This window comes from Castor canadensis, chromosome 6, assembly GCF_047511655.1.
Source record: "Castor canadensis chromosome 6, mCasCan1.hap1v2, whole genome shotgun sequence".
In the NCBI taxonomy this organism is placed as follows: Eukaryota; Metazoa; Chordata; class Mammalia; order Rodentia; family Castoridae; genus Castor; species Castor canadensis.
Window position 1 is genome coordinate 98799823 of NC_133391.1, and position 14481 is coordinate 98814303.

The following is a 14481-nucleotide window of genomic DNA, read 5'->3' on the forward strand; positions in this document are numbered from 1 at the left end:
CTATTTGTTTTGAGATTTGCTTGTTCTTGTTTTTCTAGGAGTTTGAGATGTAACCATGGTCATTGATTTGGGATCTTTCAGTCTTTTTAATATATGCACTCATGGCTATAAGCTTTCCTATCAGGACTGCCTTTGCCATGTCCCATAAGTTCTGGTAGGTTGTGTTTTCATTTTCATTGACTTAGAGGAACTTTCTAATTTCCTCTTTTATTTCATCAATGCTCCATTGTTCACTAAGTAATGAGTTATTTAGTTTCCAGGTCTTTGCATATTTTTTGTCTTTTCTTTGTTGTTGAGTTCTAGTTTTACTGCACTGTGATCAGATAGTATGCACCGTATAATTTCTATTTTCTTTTTTTTGCTGAGGCTTGCTTTGTGCCCTAGGATATGATCTATTTTGGAGAAGGTTCCATAGGCTTCTGAGAAGAATGTCTGTTTTGGAGAAGTTAGATGAAATGTTCTGTAGACATCAAGTAGGTCCATTTGATCTCTTGTATATTTTAAATCTTGGATTTCTTTATTGATTTTTTTGTTTGGATGACCCATCTATTAATGATAATGGGGTGTTAAAGTCTCCCACAACCACTGTGTTGGAGTTAATATATGCTTTTAGGTCTTTCAGGGTATGTTTGATGAAATTGGGTACGTTGACATTGGGTGCATACAGGTTGATAATTATTATTTCCTTTTGGTCTATTTCCCCTTTTGTTAGTATGGAATGTCCTTCTTTATTTCGTTTGATTAATGTTGGTTTGAAATCTACTTTGTCAGAGATAAGTATTGCTATTCCTGCCTGTTTTCAGGGGCCATTGGCTTGGTAAATCTTCTTCCAGCCTTTCATCCTAAGCCTATGCTTATTTCTGTCAGTGAGATGTGTCTCCTGTAAGCAACAAATTATTGGATCTTCCTTTTTAATCCATTTTGTCAAATGGTGCCTTTTGATGTGTGAAATAAGTCTGTTAATATTAAGTGTTAGTACTGATAGGTTTGTGGTGATTCCTGTCATTTAGTTGTCTTAGTTGTTTGAAGGTTTGATTGTGTGTACCTAAGTTGAGATTAGTCTCTACTTTCTTGCTTTTTCTTTTTCTGTGGTTTGTTGCTGCCTGTCTTTTCATGGTTATGTTGGGTTTCACTTTCTGCATGCAGAATCCCTTGAAGAATCTTTTGTAGTGGTGGCTTTGTGGTCACATACTGTCTTAGTTTCTGCTTATCATGGAGGACTTTTATTGCTGCATCTATTTTGAATGATCGTTTTGCTGGGTAGAGTATCCTGGGGTTGAAGTTATTTTCATTCAGTGCCCAGAAGATCTCACCCCATGCTCTTCTTGCTTTAATGTTTCTGTTGAGAAGTCTACTGTGATTTTGATGGGTTTGCCTTTGTATGTTATTTGTTTTTTCTCTCTTACAGCCTTCAATATTCTTTCCCTAGTTTCTGAACTTGTTGTTTTAATGATGATATATGGTTGGGTAGTTCTATTTTGATCTGTTTTTTTTTTTTTTTTTTGTCCTGGAGGCCTCTTGTGTCTGTTTGGGAATATGTTTCTCTAGATTTGGGAAATTTTCCGTTATTATTTTGTTGAATATATTATGAGTTCCCTTTGCTTGCACCTCTTCTCCTTCTTCGATGCCCATGAGTCTCAAGTTTGGTCTTTTGATGGAGTCAATGAGTTCTTGCATTTTCTTTTCACAGGTGTTGAGTTGTTTAATTAATAGTTCTTCGGTTTTTCCTTTAATTACCATTTTATCTTCAAGTTCTGAGATTCTGTCTTTTGTTTGTTCTATTCTGCTGGATTGGCTTTCCGTTTTGTTTTGCAATTCTGTTTTGTTCTTTTTTCTGAGGTTTTCCATATCCTGGGTGTTTTCCTCTTTAATGTTGTGTATTTTTGTCCTGAGTTCATTTATCTCTTTATTAATCGCGTTCTCTGTTTCACTTTGGTTTTTATACAGTGCTTGTGTAGTTTCCTTTATTTCTTATTTTGCTTTTTCAAATTCTCTATTTTTGTTGTCTTGGAATTTCTTGAGTGTCTCCTGTACATTTTGGTTGACCATATCCTGCATCATCTCTATAAAATTCTCATTGAGTACCTGTAGTATGTCTTCTTTTAAATTATTCTTGTGGTCTCCATTGGGTTCTGTGGTGTAGTCTGTGTTCATTTTGTTGGAGTCTGGATTGTGAGTATCTGTTTTCTTCATTTCCCTCTGGGTCCTGTACTAATTTTTTGCTGTGGGGAAACTGGTTTCCCTGTTTTTTCTGTCTTCCCATCATTGCCCTTGGTGGTGTTGTTGTTCCTGTACTGTGTGCAATTAAGTATTTTCTTTCTTATAATAATAGCACTAGTGATATTTAGAATGGAAGGGTGAGAGGGGATGGAAAGCAAAGAAATTAAAGGAAAAGGGAAAAACAAATAATCAAGTAGAAAGAAAAAACAAAGAAACAAAGAAAAGAAGTTTCAAAGATATAAATAGGGAGAGACAGTGTACTAATTGACCATAAACTGAAAAGACATTAGGAGACAGAGAGAGGATTGAAAATAAAAAATAAAAAGAATAAAGATAAAAATAAAAATAAAAAATAAATAAATGAAAGAAAAAATATATATGTAAATAAAATGAAATAAAACAAAGTGAAAAATGGAAAAAGAAAAAAACCTCCAAGTTCAAATGCAGTGAAGTTTCAATGTTAATAATTTTTGTGTCTGTCTCAGCCTCCAGTCCTGGAGATGGTGCCTCAGATGTTGCTCTGTAGTTGTCGCATCAAAGGGGACACATAAAGTAGAACAAAACTGCACACACAAAAAAAACCCCACAAAGTATCCCAAGTTCAAATGCAACACAGTTTCAGTAAGTTTTTCAGCATGCAGGTGTAGTTCAGTTGTTTTCTCATCAAAGGTAGGGAGAGAGAAAAAAAGAGTCTGGGGACAGTTCTGTGAATGGGTATCTTCGGCTGTGGCTTGCATGCCTGCTGCTGTCAGCCTGCTGTTGCTGGAGGTGTTATTTATGCAGATCTCTGGGGTGAGCTTAGCACTCACCTGGCCCCTCAGGGTTTGTTTACTCAGAGTTCTGTGCGCCAGCAGCTGCTATGAGCTTTCCCCTTTCCAAGCACACTGGGGAAGGTGACACTGCACCCGCTTTCTCAGTCCTGTGTGTTTGTTTACAGCTCACATGGGAAGTGGGTCTTCCCCCCTCTCCTGTGAGTTTTCCTCCCTCTGCCACTCTTACAAGCTTTCCCGCTCCTGGTTGCTGGGCACGCACCCCTGCTCCTGCCAGAGACTCTCTGGCCAGGCCCGGCTTGTTTATTTACAGTTCCGGGAAGGATTCCCTTCCCCCCCTCTTCGGCACTCGGTGCACCCCACCCTCTTTGCAATGTGTCTTTATTGTTCTTATTGCTTATTACTCAGTTTCTCTTTTTTCCCCGGGTGGGGGTTGGTCTGTCCAGGGGGCTATGCTGATCTTGCCCAGGGTTGTCTGTGGAAGTACCACGTACTGCTTAGCTCACCTTGACCACATCTTCCCAGCCATCTGGGCACAGGCAACTGGTGGCCCGGGGGCCCCCCTGGTGTCTCCGTTTAACGTGAAGTGGAGATTCTCTTCGCCGGCTGGAGGTGTAGAGGGGTCAAAGTTTTGCCTCTTCTCAATGTTTTTGCCTGGAAGGTGTGTCTCCAGCGTCTCTCCAAGATTTCACTATAGGAGGCACGCTTTCTGCTTCCTCTCTCTAGCCGCCATGTTGGAATTCCCTGTCCTTTTAATATATGCAATCATGGCTGTAAACTTTCCTCTTAGGACTGCTTTTGTGGGTTCCCCTAGCTTCTGGTAGGTCGTGTTTTCATTTTCATGAACTTCCAGGAAACTTTTAATTTCCTCTTTTATTTTATCAATGACCCATTGATCATTGAGCAATGTGTTGGTCAGCTTCCAGTTGTTGCATGTTTTCTACTGTTGTTTTTGTTGTTGAGTTCTAGTTTTAATGCATTGTGATCAGATAGAATGCATGGGATTATTTCTGTTTTCTTGTATTTGCTGAGGCTTGCTTTGTGCCCAAAAATATGATCATTTTTGAAGAAGGTTCCATGGGCTGCTGAGAAGAACATATATTGTGCAGAAGTTGAATGAATTATTCTGTAGATGTCAGCTTGGTCCATTTGATCTATAGTGTGATTTAGTTCTAGAATTTTTTTATAGATTTTTTAGTTCAATGACCTATCTTGGTGATAGAGGGATATTAAAATCTCCCAGTACTACTGTGTTAAAGTCTATATATGCTTTTAGGTCCTTCAGAGTATGTTTGATGAAATTGGGTGGACTGACATTGGGTGCATATAGGTTGATAATTGTTAATTCCTTTTGGTGTATTTCCCCTTTATTAGTATTGAGTGTCCTTCTTTATCTCATTTGATCAATGTAAGTTTGAAGCCTACTTCTTCTGAGATATGTATTGCTACTCCTGCCTGTTTTCAGAGGCCATTGGCTTGGTAAATCTTCTTCCAGCCTTCTACCCTAAGCCATTGCTTGTTTCTGTCAATGAGATGGGTCTCCTGTAAACAGCAGATTGTTGGATCTTCCTTTTTAATCCAGTTTTCCAATGGTGTCTTTTAATGGGGAGTTAAGTCCATTAACATTCAGTGTTAGTATTGATAGGTATGTGGTGATTACTGTTGTTTAGTTGTTTTTGTTGTTTAAGGGCTTGATTGTGTGTAAATGAATCAATGTTACTCTTTGATTCCTTGTCTTTTCTTCTCCTATGGTTTGGTACTGCCTGTCCTCTCATGGTGTTGTTTGCTTTCATTTTCTGTGTGCAGAATTCCTTGAAGAATCTTTTGTAGTGGTGGCTTGGTGGTTATATATTGTTTTAGCTTTTGCTTATTATGGAAGACTTTTATTGCTCCATCTATTTTGAATGATAGTTTTGTTGGGTAGAGTATCCCAAGGTTGAAGTTACTTTCATTCAGTGTCCGGAATAGCTCACTCCATGCCCTTCTTGCTTTTAAGGTTTCTGTTGAGAAATCTACTGTGATTTTGATGGGTTTACCTTTGTATTTTCTTTTTTTCTCTCTACAGCCTTTAATATTCTTTCTCTATTCTCTGTGCTTGTTCTTTTAATGATAATATGTCCCAGGGTAGTTTTATTTTGGTCAAGTCTGTTTGATGTCTTGGAGCATTCCTTTACCTGAATGGGCATAGCTTTCTCTAGATTTGGGAAATTTTCTATTATTATTTTGTTGAATATATTATATATCCCTTTTGCTTGCACCTGTTCTCCTTCTGTCTTCTGCTTATTCTATTCTGCTGGAATGGGCTTCCATTGTGTTTTGTATTTCAGATTCATTCTTTTTTCTGAGGTTTTTCCATATCATGGGTTACTTCCTCTTTAATATTGTCAATTTTCACCTTTAATTCATTTATCTCTCTATCTGTAGTGTTCTCTGCTTCACTTTGGTGTTAATTTAGGGCTCCTATGAGTTCATTTATTTGTTTCTGTGTCTTCTCATATTCTTTATTTTTGTTGTCTTGGAATTTCTTGAGTGCCTCGTGTCTGTTTTGGTTGACCATGTCTAGTAACATCTCCATGAAATTCTCATTAGTTACTTGTAGGATTTCTTCTTTCAGGATGTTCTTATGGGCATCGTTGGGTTCCTTGGCATTGTTTGTCTTTGTTTTGTTGGTGTCTGGATCTGGGTATCCATTTTCTTCATTTCCCTCTGAATCCTATCTTAAATTACTTTTAGGGGGAGAATGGTTTCCATCCCTTTTTCATCTTCCCATTGCTCCACTTGGTACTGTGTAACTATGTTTTTGATAGGCCATTGGTAGTTTCAGTCCCCTGCTTTCTTTCCCTTGGTTTAATTTTGTTTTGTGGGTTTTTGGGTTTTTAGCTTATTGTATGTATGCTGTTTTTTTCCCTGGTCTGGGTGTAATTTAGTATTAACTAACTCACAATAGTAAAACTAAGAAAACAAAACAACAATAAAACCAAAGATCAATGGGGAGAGATGAACAAATAAATGCAAACAAACGAGACAAAACAAACAAACACACACAAAAAACCTCCAGGTTCAGGAACAATAGAATTTCAGTCTTAGTAGTTCTGGTGTTACTCCTTCAGAATCCAGTCCTGGTGTTGGTATTTAAGCAGAGGCTCTATCTTAGTCTTGCCAGGTGCTTGGGGAGTCTCACCAGTTTTTCTTCTGTCTTTCAGAGGCAGCTTCTTGATCAGCTCCTCCCTCAGTAGGGTTTGGCAGTTTAAGTTTGTATGTTGTCCTCAGGTTCCAAAGCAGCTCTGTAGCTCACCAGCCATCCTGCTTTGGACTTGGTTTTTTACTGTGTTGGTTTACTGGGGGCTTGTTTCTTTGCCTTGCCCCGTTTCTCTGGGGCAAGGTCAGTGATCTGTCATCCGGCCCCCTGCTGTCAGCATGTTGTAATGGTTTGCTGATTATTTTTCGATTTTGCAGTGTCATTTGACTTTGGATGTTGCTCACTGGCCTAGCAGATGAGCTTTGTGGATCACTACCTGCTCTATTTCAGGGAGAGGCTTATCACTGGACCGCTGTTGGTCCTTCTGCCTTTCCAGCCTTTGTTTTCTGAATGTTCGCATGGATATCAGCTCCTTGCTCCTCCTCCCTCCTCAGGTGCATTTACAGCACCCTGCCCCCTCTGCTGTGTGTTAGTTTTCAGCTCCTTGTTTATTGTTCAGTTTTGTTTTTTTTTTTGCTGGGTGGGAGGGTCAGTCTGCCCAGGGGGCTATGTTGGTTTATCCCAGGGGTGGCTGGGAAAATACTGCATGATGCTTGGTGCTCACTTGTTTGGTCTGCCGAATGTCTCTCAAGCAGGTTTGGAGCCGGCATCTGGCAGCACAGGGGCCCTCCTGTTTTCTCAGTGTAACATTGCGTGGAGAAGTTTTGCATGGGCTAGCGGTTCAGAGTGTCGAAGTTTTAATTCTTCCTGGTGCCTTATTTCCACCAAGTGTGGCTTCAGCATCTCATCAAGATTTTTGATTTATGGAGCTCACAGTGTCTGCTTCTGTGCCCTAGTTGCCATTTTAGATCCTCCTCCAAAACTAAAAAAAATTAAAAAAAAAATAAGTGAGACTAGTGATGATATCCTCATCGAGTTATTGTGGAGATTCCATGAAATGCACATGAACAGTGTAAATTGCATCTGGTACTATAAGCATCTTTTTTGTTCAAATTCTCCCAGAAGCAGATGCCAAGAAGGATTATATGTCCAAGAGGATTTTAGGAAAACTAAGGATAAAAGAAGGTTCTGGAGGGAAGTGCCTTCCGGCCTCAGTGCAGGCTTGACAACCTGTGAAGAAAAAAGGAAGGAAGGAAAGGAGAGGAAGAACATAAAACTGCTACCCTGTCTTACAACATCTTCAACTAGGCTGATGGCAAGTCCTTGAGCCAAAGCCAAGGAATTCTGTGACTCCACAGTATTCAATATGATTTTAGCTACTAGTAAAAATAATCAATGGTTGTCACATGCTGTAATTTACAAGTCTGTCTAAATTTCAATTCTTGAATTTTACTGCCTATCCCCAACCCCTCCCACCCTCAAAAAATGTACAAACCCTACTGCCAGACCCTGACATTTATATTTGAGGCATATGTTCTTACACTAACTTCTATGTTTTATAATATAGTTTTGTTAGCCAGAAAAACAGTTAAGGAATCAAAAGTTCTTTTCCAAATACCCATTTAAAAATGAAAACATTAGCAAAGCAACTGATATTGACTAAGTGGCTAAACCCAAAGTGCTGCCTAAATTTCTGAATACATGTGACCAAAAAATGTAGCAGCAAGCAGACATGGTAACAGACATCTGTAATCCCAGCATTTCAGAGACTGAGGCAGGATAACAAGTTCATGGCCACCCATGGCTATATAGGGAATCCCGGTCCCTCCCAAAAAAACCAACAACAATAAATGTTTGAAGTTAAAAAGAAGCAATTTAAAAATAGTTGAATTATGTCAATATCCATAATTTTAATATTAGCCATTTGCCTCTCTACCAGAAATAACTCTGTGGCTAAAAAGATCAAAATTATTATAGTTTTTTGCTACCTTTTTAAAAAAATTGTACTTAATAAGCATTTGTAGAGATCCAGACATTCAATGCTTTTAAAATGGAGGTCATCCCCACCACTTTAGTAAGTAGTAGTTTGCATTTTCAGATAAGTGTGTTTTCAGGATTTAAATTGTGTTTGTTGCTGGGAATCAGTTGAATTTGTAAGTAAGTGACTTAAATTAACTTTTTTTTTTGGCAGTATTGCAGTTTAAACTCAGGGCCTTGTACTTGCTGGGCAGACATTCTATGACTTTAGCCATGCCCCTAGCCATGTTTTGCTTTAGTTATTTTTCAGATGGGGTTTTCGTTTTTTTGCCAGGGGCAAACCTTAGACTGAGATCCTCCTACTGCAGCCTCTCAACAGGTATGCACCACCATGCTCAGCTTGTTGGTTGTGACAGGGGTCTATGTAACATTTTGCCTGGGCTGGCATTGTATTGCCATTTCTGTATCTCTGCCTCCTGACTATCTGGGATTACAGGTATGTACCACCACACTCTGTTCCAGGTTGCCCAACTCTTTATCATCATTTATGAGGAAATGAAGACTAAAGAGGCAATTTAGCTGTGTCATTAACAGGATTAATTAATTAACAGGATCCTAGGGCTTAAGAATCTAAATTTAGGGCTCTTTCATGTCATGTTTCCCAGAAAAGTCTTCTGGTTTGTTCTACTTGGGCACACCAGTTGACTACTTTTCTATCACTTTATTTGCTTGCAAAGATTTGCTGAAAAGAGCTTTTCCCTGACTCTGGGTGTCAGAAAGATTGTATAGTTGCTGTTGTTTCTGCAGTTAGTAGCCATGCCACCTCACTGAATTTACTAATTTCCCTCTAGGGACACAAATTCAACAATTTAAATCTGGAGTTTGCCTAATTTAAACTGAAGAGTAATAGGAGCAGTTTTTGAGGAGCATTGTAATGATAAGGCCTTAATTTTTAGTAATACAGGTGAGTATTGTATGCATCATGTATCATGACAATTCTTACCCATCTTCCTTGGTTTATTTAAACTTAAGACCACCAAGTATTTTTCCATTTAAAATGCAATGTTTCCATGCTATAACATGGCAATGTGTTCCTTCAGTTTTTTAGATATTTCAATGTTTCCTTCATTAGCATATCTCCATTCTTGCCCTCAGAAATCTCCATGGTCAATTTAGTTCCTCAGAAGTGTGCCAGTCTGTCCTCTGCTTTTGAATAGGAAAGAATTTAGAAGTTGATAGTTGTACAGGGTGCCCTTGTGGGCTCTGTTCCTGTGTTGCTTTCTGTACCCTAGTATCATTGGGGCCACCTCTGCTTATTCTTTTGATTAATTTTATTTGATTACTATTTTTCTGGTTCTTTCTCATACATCTAACTTAGTAGTTCTTAAGTTTTGTTTTCAGGCATCTTTTATAAAATTACTGAGGACCTCAAAGAGTTTTTATTCATGTAATTATGTTGTGATACGTCATTTCAGTTGAAGTAAGTGAACAAAATACAACCTTACATGTACTTGGAAAAGAAAGAAGTATTTTAATGGCTCTTTCAGGTAACTGTGATCTTCTTTGATGCTACACTAAAACTTAACAAGTGGTAACTTCTTAAAGTTTAGGTTAGTGTAGAATATGAAACCACATCAATTTACTTTTTCTACTCAGTTACTTAAAAATCCCTTGGTGTATATGGTATGTTAAATGAATCTTTTACAAATATGATTCTGTGCATAATGCACTGGCCTTTTGGGAATAATAGTGTATTCAATAATATATACTGATCTTCCAAATCCTAATATATTTCATTACATTCTATAACTATAAAAGTATATTCAATATAAAAAAATCACACTTGTTAATATCACCAGAAATTTCATGAGAAAAACCTTGGACTATTGGGAAACTGGTCATCTGACATTATACACATTTTTCCCAAAATTCCAGTTTTTGCTTTGAAAGCTCAAATTTTATCTTTGACAATAAATATTGTGTACTGTTTTCCTTGAAGTGACAGCCCAATTTGGTTAATTTTGAGGAAATAGATAGTAGACACAAAGTTTGAATTAATAAGATTAGTAATTCTTACTACTTCATCTGGACTTTATTAAAGAAACCTGGCATTATTATTTTATTCCAAATGTAGAATGATGAAAAATGCAATGGTAGTAATAGTAAGTACACATTAAAAATGAAAAGAGATCTAAATCCTGTCATCATGTGCTTTCAATCCAGTAGGAAAGATCACAAAATAATTATAAAATGCAAAGTACAGTTAAGGAAGTATAGTCACTGTCATGGCAGGGGAGAAACCTTTCCATTACTACCAGCTGTGTATGACGATTTCATTTTCTCTGTATCCTCCCCCAAACTTGGTAACATCTGTAATTTGGTTATAGCCATTCTAGTGAGTTGTGGAGTAGCAGTTCTTCCCACATTAATCTGCAGATTTGATGCAATCTTTATAAAAACAAACAAAAAAAAACCAACTGACATCTCAAGAGGTCATCTTTTTCTTTTTATGGTGCTGTGGATAAAACCGAGGGCTTTTCCTTGCATATGCTAACCATGTGATCTTTTTTTTTTCTTTCTCATGTGATCTTGATTTACATTTCTCTAAAAACTAATGATGTTATGCATCATTTCGTGTACTTATTTGACCATTTGTATATCTTCTTCAGAGAAAACCCATTAAAATCTTTTGCCATTATTAAAACAAGTTCTTTTATTGTTGAGTTGTACTAGTTCCTTACATTTTATATGGAATACATGATTTGCAAATATTTTCTCCCATTCTGTATATTGTCTTTTCATGTTCTTGATGTCCTCTGAAACACGAAAGATTTAATGTTAATGAAGTTAAATGTAATTTTTTCTTTTGTTGACTTTGCTTTTGATGTTATAAATAAGAGATTTCACATTGACCAATCCAAAGTCAAGAGGATTTACACTTACACTTCTAAGAAGTTTATGTATTTTAGTGCTTGTATTTGAGTCTTTGATCGATTTTGAGTTAATTTTTGTATATCCTTTGAGGAAGGAGTCCAACTGCATTCTTTTGCATATTGATATTCATCTGTGTTAGTTTTTAAATTTATTTTATTGTTTTTAAAGTTCCTTAACATTTTCTCCATACAAGATCATTTTCATCTACAACAGGGGTAGTTTTGCTTCTTACCTCACACGTCAAATGCCTTTTATTTACTTTCCTTGCCAAAAGGTCCTAGCTAAAACTTCAAATACAATAGAAGTAGGGTTTTTTAAATATAAACATTTCTCATTCCTGATCTTAGGGACAGTTTTCAGTCTTTCGCCACTAACTACGATGTCAGTTAGGGGTTTTTGTAGATGTCCATTAGTTTGAGGAAATCCCATTCTCTTCTTATTTAGTAGAGTGTGTTTTTTTTTTAACCACAAAAGGATGTTGTACTTTAACATATTTTCTGCATCTATTTAAATAATATGTGTTTTGTCCTTTATTCTGTTAATAAGGTATATTACATTGATTGATTTCCCTATGTTCAACCAAATTTACATTCCTGGAATAAATCCAAATTACCCATGGTGTATAATTCTGTTTATATGTTGCTCAACTCAACTTAATAATGTTTTGTCAAGTATTTTTGCCACTGTTTTTACTTTTCTTTTTTTTTGTGGGGGGGATATCTTTGTTTTTGTGTTTGGGGTTTTTGTTGTTGTTGTTGTTGTTGTGAGGGACAAAGAGAGTAGGTTGAGAAGTGTTCCTTCATCTTACTTTTGAGGAGAATTTGTGAGAATTGGTGATAGTTCTTTTTTAATTAGCATATATCAATTGTACAAAAGGATCTCATTGTGATATTTCCATATTTCATACATGCATATATTTTGATCAAAATCATCCCCTCTTTTACTCTTTCTTATTTCCACTCTCTCCCCTTTTTAAACAATTATAATGGGTTTCATTATTCTATTTTCCTATATGTGTATGAAGTACTTCAGTTATATTCATCCTCTCCTCCTACATTTCCCTGTCTCCTAGTTCCCACCCAAAACAGTTCCCCATTTTACACTCTTGTCAATTTTTTTTTTAAGTTTAGGTTATGTCTATGAGAGAGTATTTGATATTTGTGTTTCTCAGTCTAGTGTATATCACTTGATATGATGATTTCTAGTTCAGTTTATCTTCTGAAAATGACATAATTCATTCTTCTTTATGGCTAATCATCCTCCATTTTATGTGTGTGTGTATGTATATGTACGTATGTATATGTATATATATATACATATGTACATACATATATATGTATATGTATATATATATACACAAATACACAAATGTAATGTATCTATGTAGACATATAAATACATAACATTTTTTACCTATTCCTCATTTAATGGACACCTAGGCTAACTCCATAGTTGGCTATCGTGAATAGAGCTGCCATGCATGGGTGTGCAGGTATCTCATTTGTATTTGGATTTATATTCCTTTAGATATATGCCTAGGAGTGGTATAGCAGAATCTTACGGTAGTTTTATTTTTAGCTTTTGAGGACCTAATACTGATTTCCATAGTGGCTGCACTAATGTATGTTCCCATCAACTGTGTAAAAGGATCTTTCACATTCTTACCAGAATTTGTTATTGTTTATTTTCTTGATGATTGCCATTCTAACTGGGGTGAGATGAAATCTTAATGTTATCTTGATTTGCATTTCTTTTATGGCTAAGACTGTTTAGTTTAACATTGCTTCATATATTTTTTTCCATTTATACTACTTGTTTTGAGAACTGTCTCTTTAATTCCTTTGCTAACATATTAATTGGATTGTTTGTTCTTTTGGTGTTTAATTTTTGGAACCCCTTATATGTTGTGGATATTAACCCATTACCTGATGAATAGCTAGGAAAGATTTTCTCCTATTCTGGAGATTGTCTCTTGATTTTGATAACTGTTTCATTTACTGTGCTTTTTAATTTGATAAAATTCCATTAATTCTTGCTTTTATTTCTTGTGCAAATGGAGTCATATTCAAAAAGGCATTACATATGTCTGTATCTTCAAGAGTTTTCTCTATATTTTCCACTAGTAGTTTCAAAGTTTTGGGTCTACATTTAGATCCTTAATCCATTTTTAATTAATTTTTGTACAGAGTAAAATATATGGATCTAGTTTCAGACCTCTTCATGTGGATTACCAGTTTTCTGAACACTTATTGTTGAGGAGACTTTCTTTTCTCCAATATATGTTGGTGGTGCCTTTGTTGAAAATCAGATAGTTGTGGCTATGCAGAATTATTTCTGGACTTTTATTCTTTCCCATTGGTCTATGTGTTTGTTTTTGTACTAGTACCATGTTGTTTTTGTTATTATAGCTCCATAGTATAATTTGAAGTCAGGTATTGTGATACCTCCAGCATTGCTCTTTTTGCTAAGAATTGCTTGGGCTATTTTGGGTCATTTGTGCTTCCATATGAATTTTAGGATTGACTTTTTCTACTCTTTGAAAAATGACATTGGAAATTTTATGGAGATTGTGTTGAATCTGTAGATTTCATTAGTATTACAACCATTTTCAAAATATTAATTTGGCCAATTCATGAACATGAGAGGTATTTCCATCTTCTAGCGTCTTCTTCATTTTCTTTTTTCAAAGTCTTATAGTTTTCATTTTAGAGGTCTTTTATCTCCTTTGTTCAGTTTATTCCTAGGAATTTTATTTTGAGGGGGGCTATTGTGAATGGGATTATTTTCCTATCTCAGGCTGTTTGTTATTGTCACATAAAAAATATACTCATTTTTGTATGGTGATTTTATATTCTTCTAGTTTGCCAAAAACTGTTAATAAGCTATAAAAGTTTTTGGTGGAGTCTTTACAGTCTTTTAAGTATAGGATCATATCATGTACAAATAGGATTGATTTGACTTCTTCCTTTCCTATTTCTTTCTGCTGCTTTTTTGCTCTGGCTAGCAATTCAAGCACCATACTGAGTAAGACTGAAGAGAGTAGACAAGAGTGGATAAAATGGACATCCTTATCTTGCTCCTGACTTTAGAGGAAATGGTTTTAGTTTTTCCCCATTTAATATGAAATTGGCTATAGGTTTCTGTCATATGACATTTATTTTGATCAGGTATATTTCTCTTATTCCTAGGTTCAGGATGTTTTTTTTTTTTTTGGTGGTATGCAGTTTGAACTCAGGGCCTCACGCTTGCTAGGTGGGCACTCTACCACATGAGGCATTCTGCCAGCCCCTATTCCTCGTTTCTTGAGAGCTTTTAGCATGAAGGGCTGTTGAATTTTGACAGTGGCTTTTTCTGAGTCTATTGAAATTATCATGGGGTTTTTGTCCTTTTTTTATGCTTATGTGCTGTATTACACTTATTAATTTGTATATACTGAACCATTCCTAGAATAAAACCACCTCAATTATGGAGTCTGATCTTTTTAATGTGTTGTTGAATTGA

The 14481-nt window shown here is 36.1% G+C and overlaps 1 protein-coding gene across 12 annotated transcripts in view; it reads left to right on the forward strand.

The window, feature by feature from the left end:
* Positions 1-14481, forward strand: part of Kiaa0825 (KIAA0825 ortholog) — a 420702-nt gene that overhangs the window by 12690 nt on the left and 393531 nt on the right. The window contains exon 3 of one of the 12 annotated variants that reach the window (XM_074077071.1): positions 8898-9010. The exons of the other annotated variants lie outside the window; for them this stretch is intronic. The gene's annotated coding sequence lies outside the window, so the exon portion shown is untranslated. The remainder of the gene's footprint in view (positions 1-8897; positions 9011-14481) is intronic. 12 annotated transcript variants of the gene reach the window in all.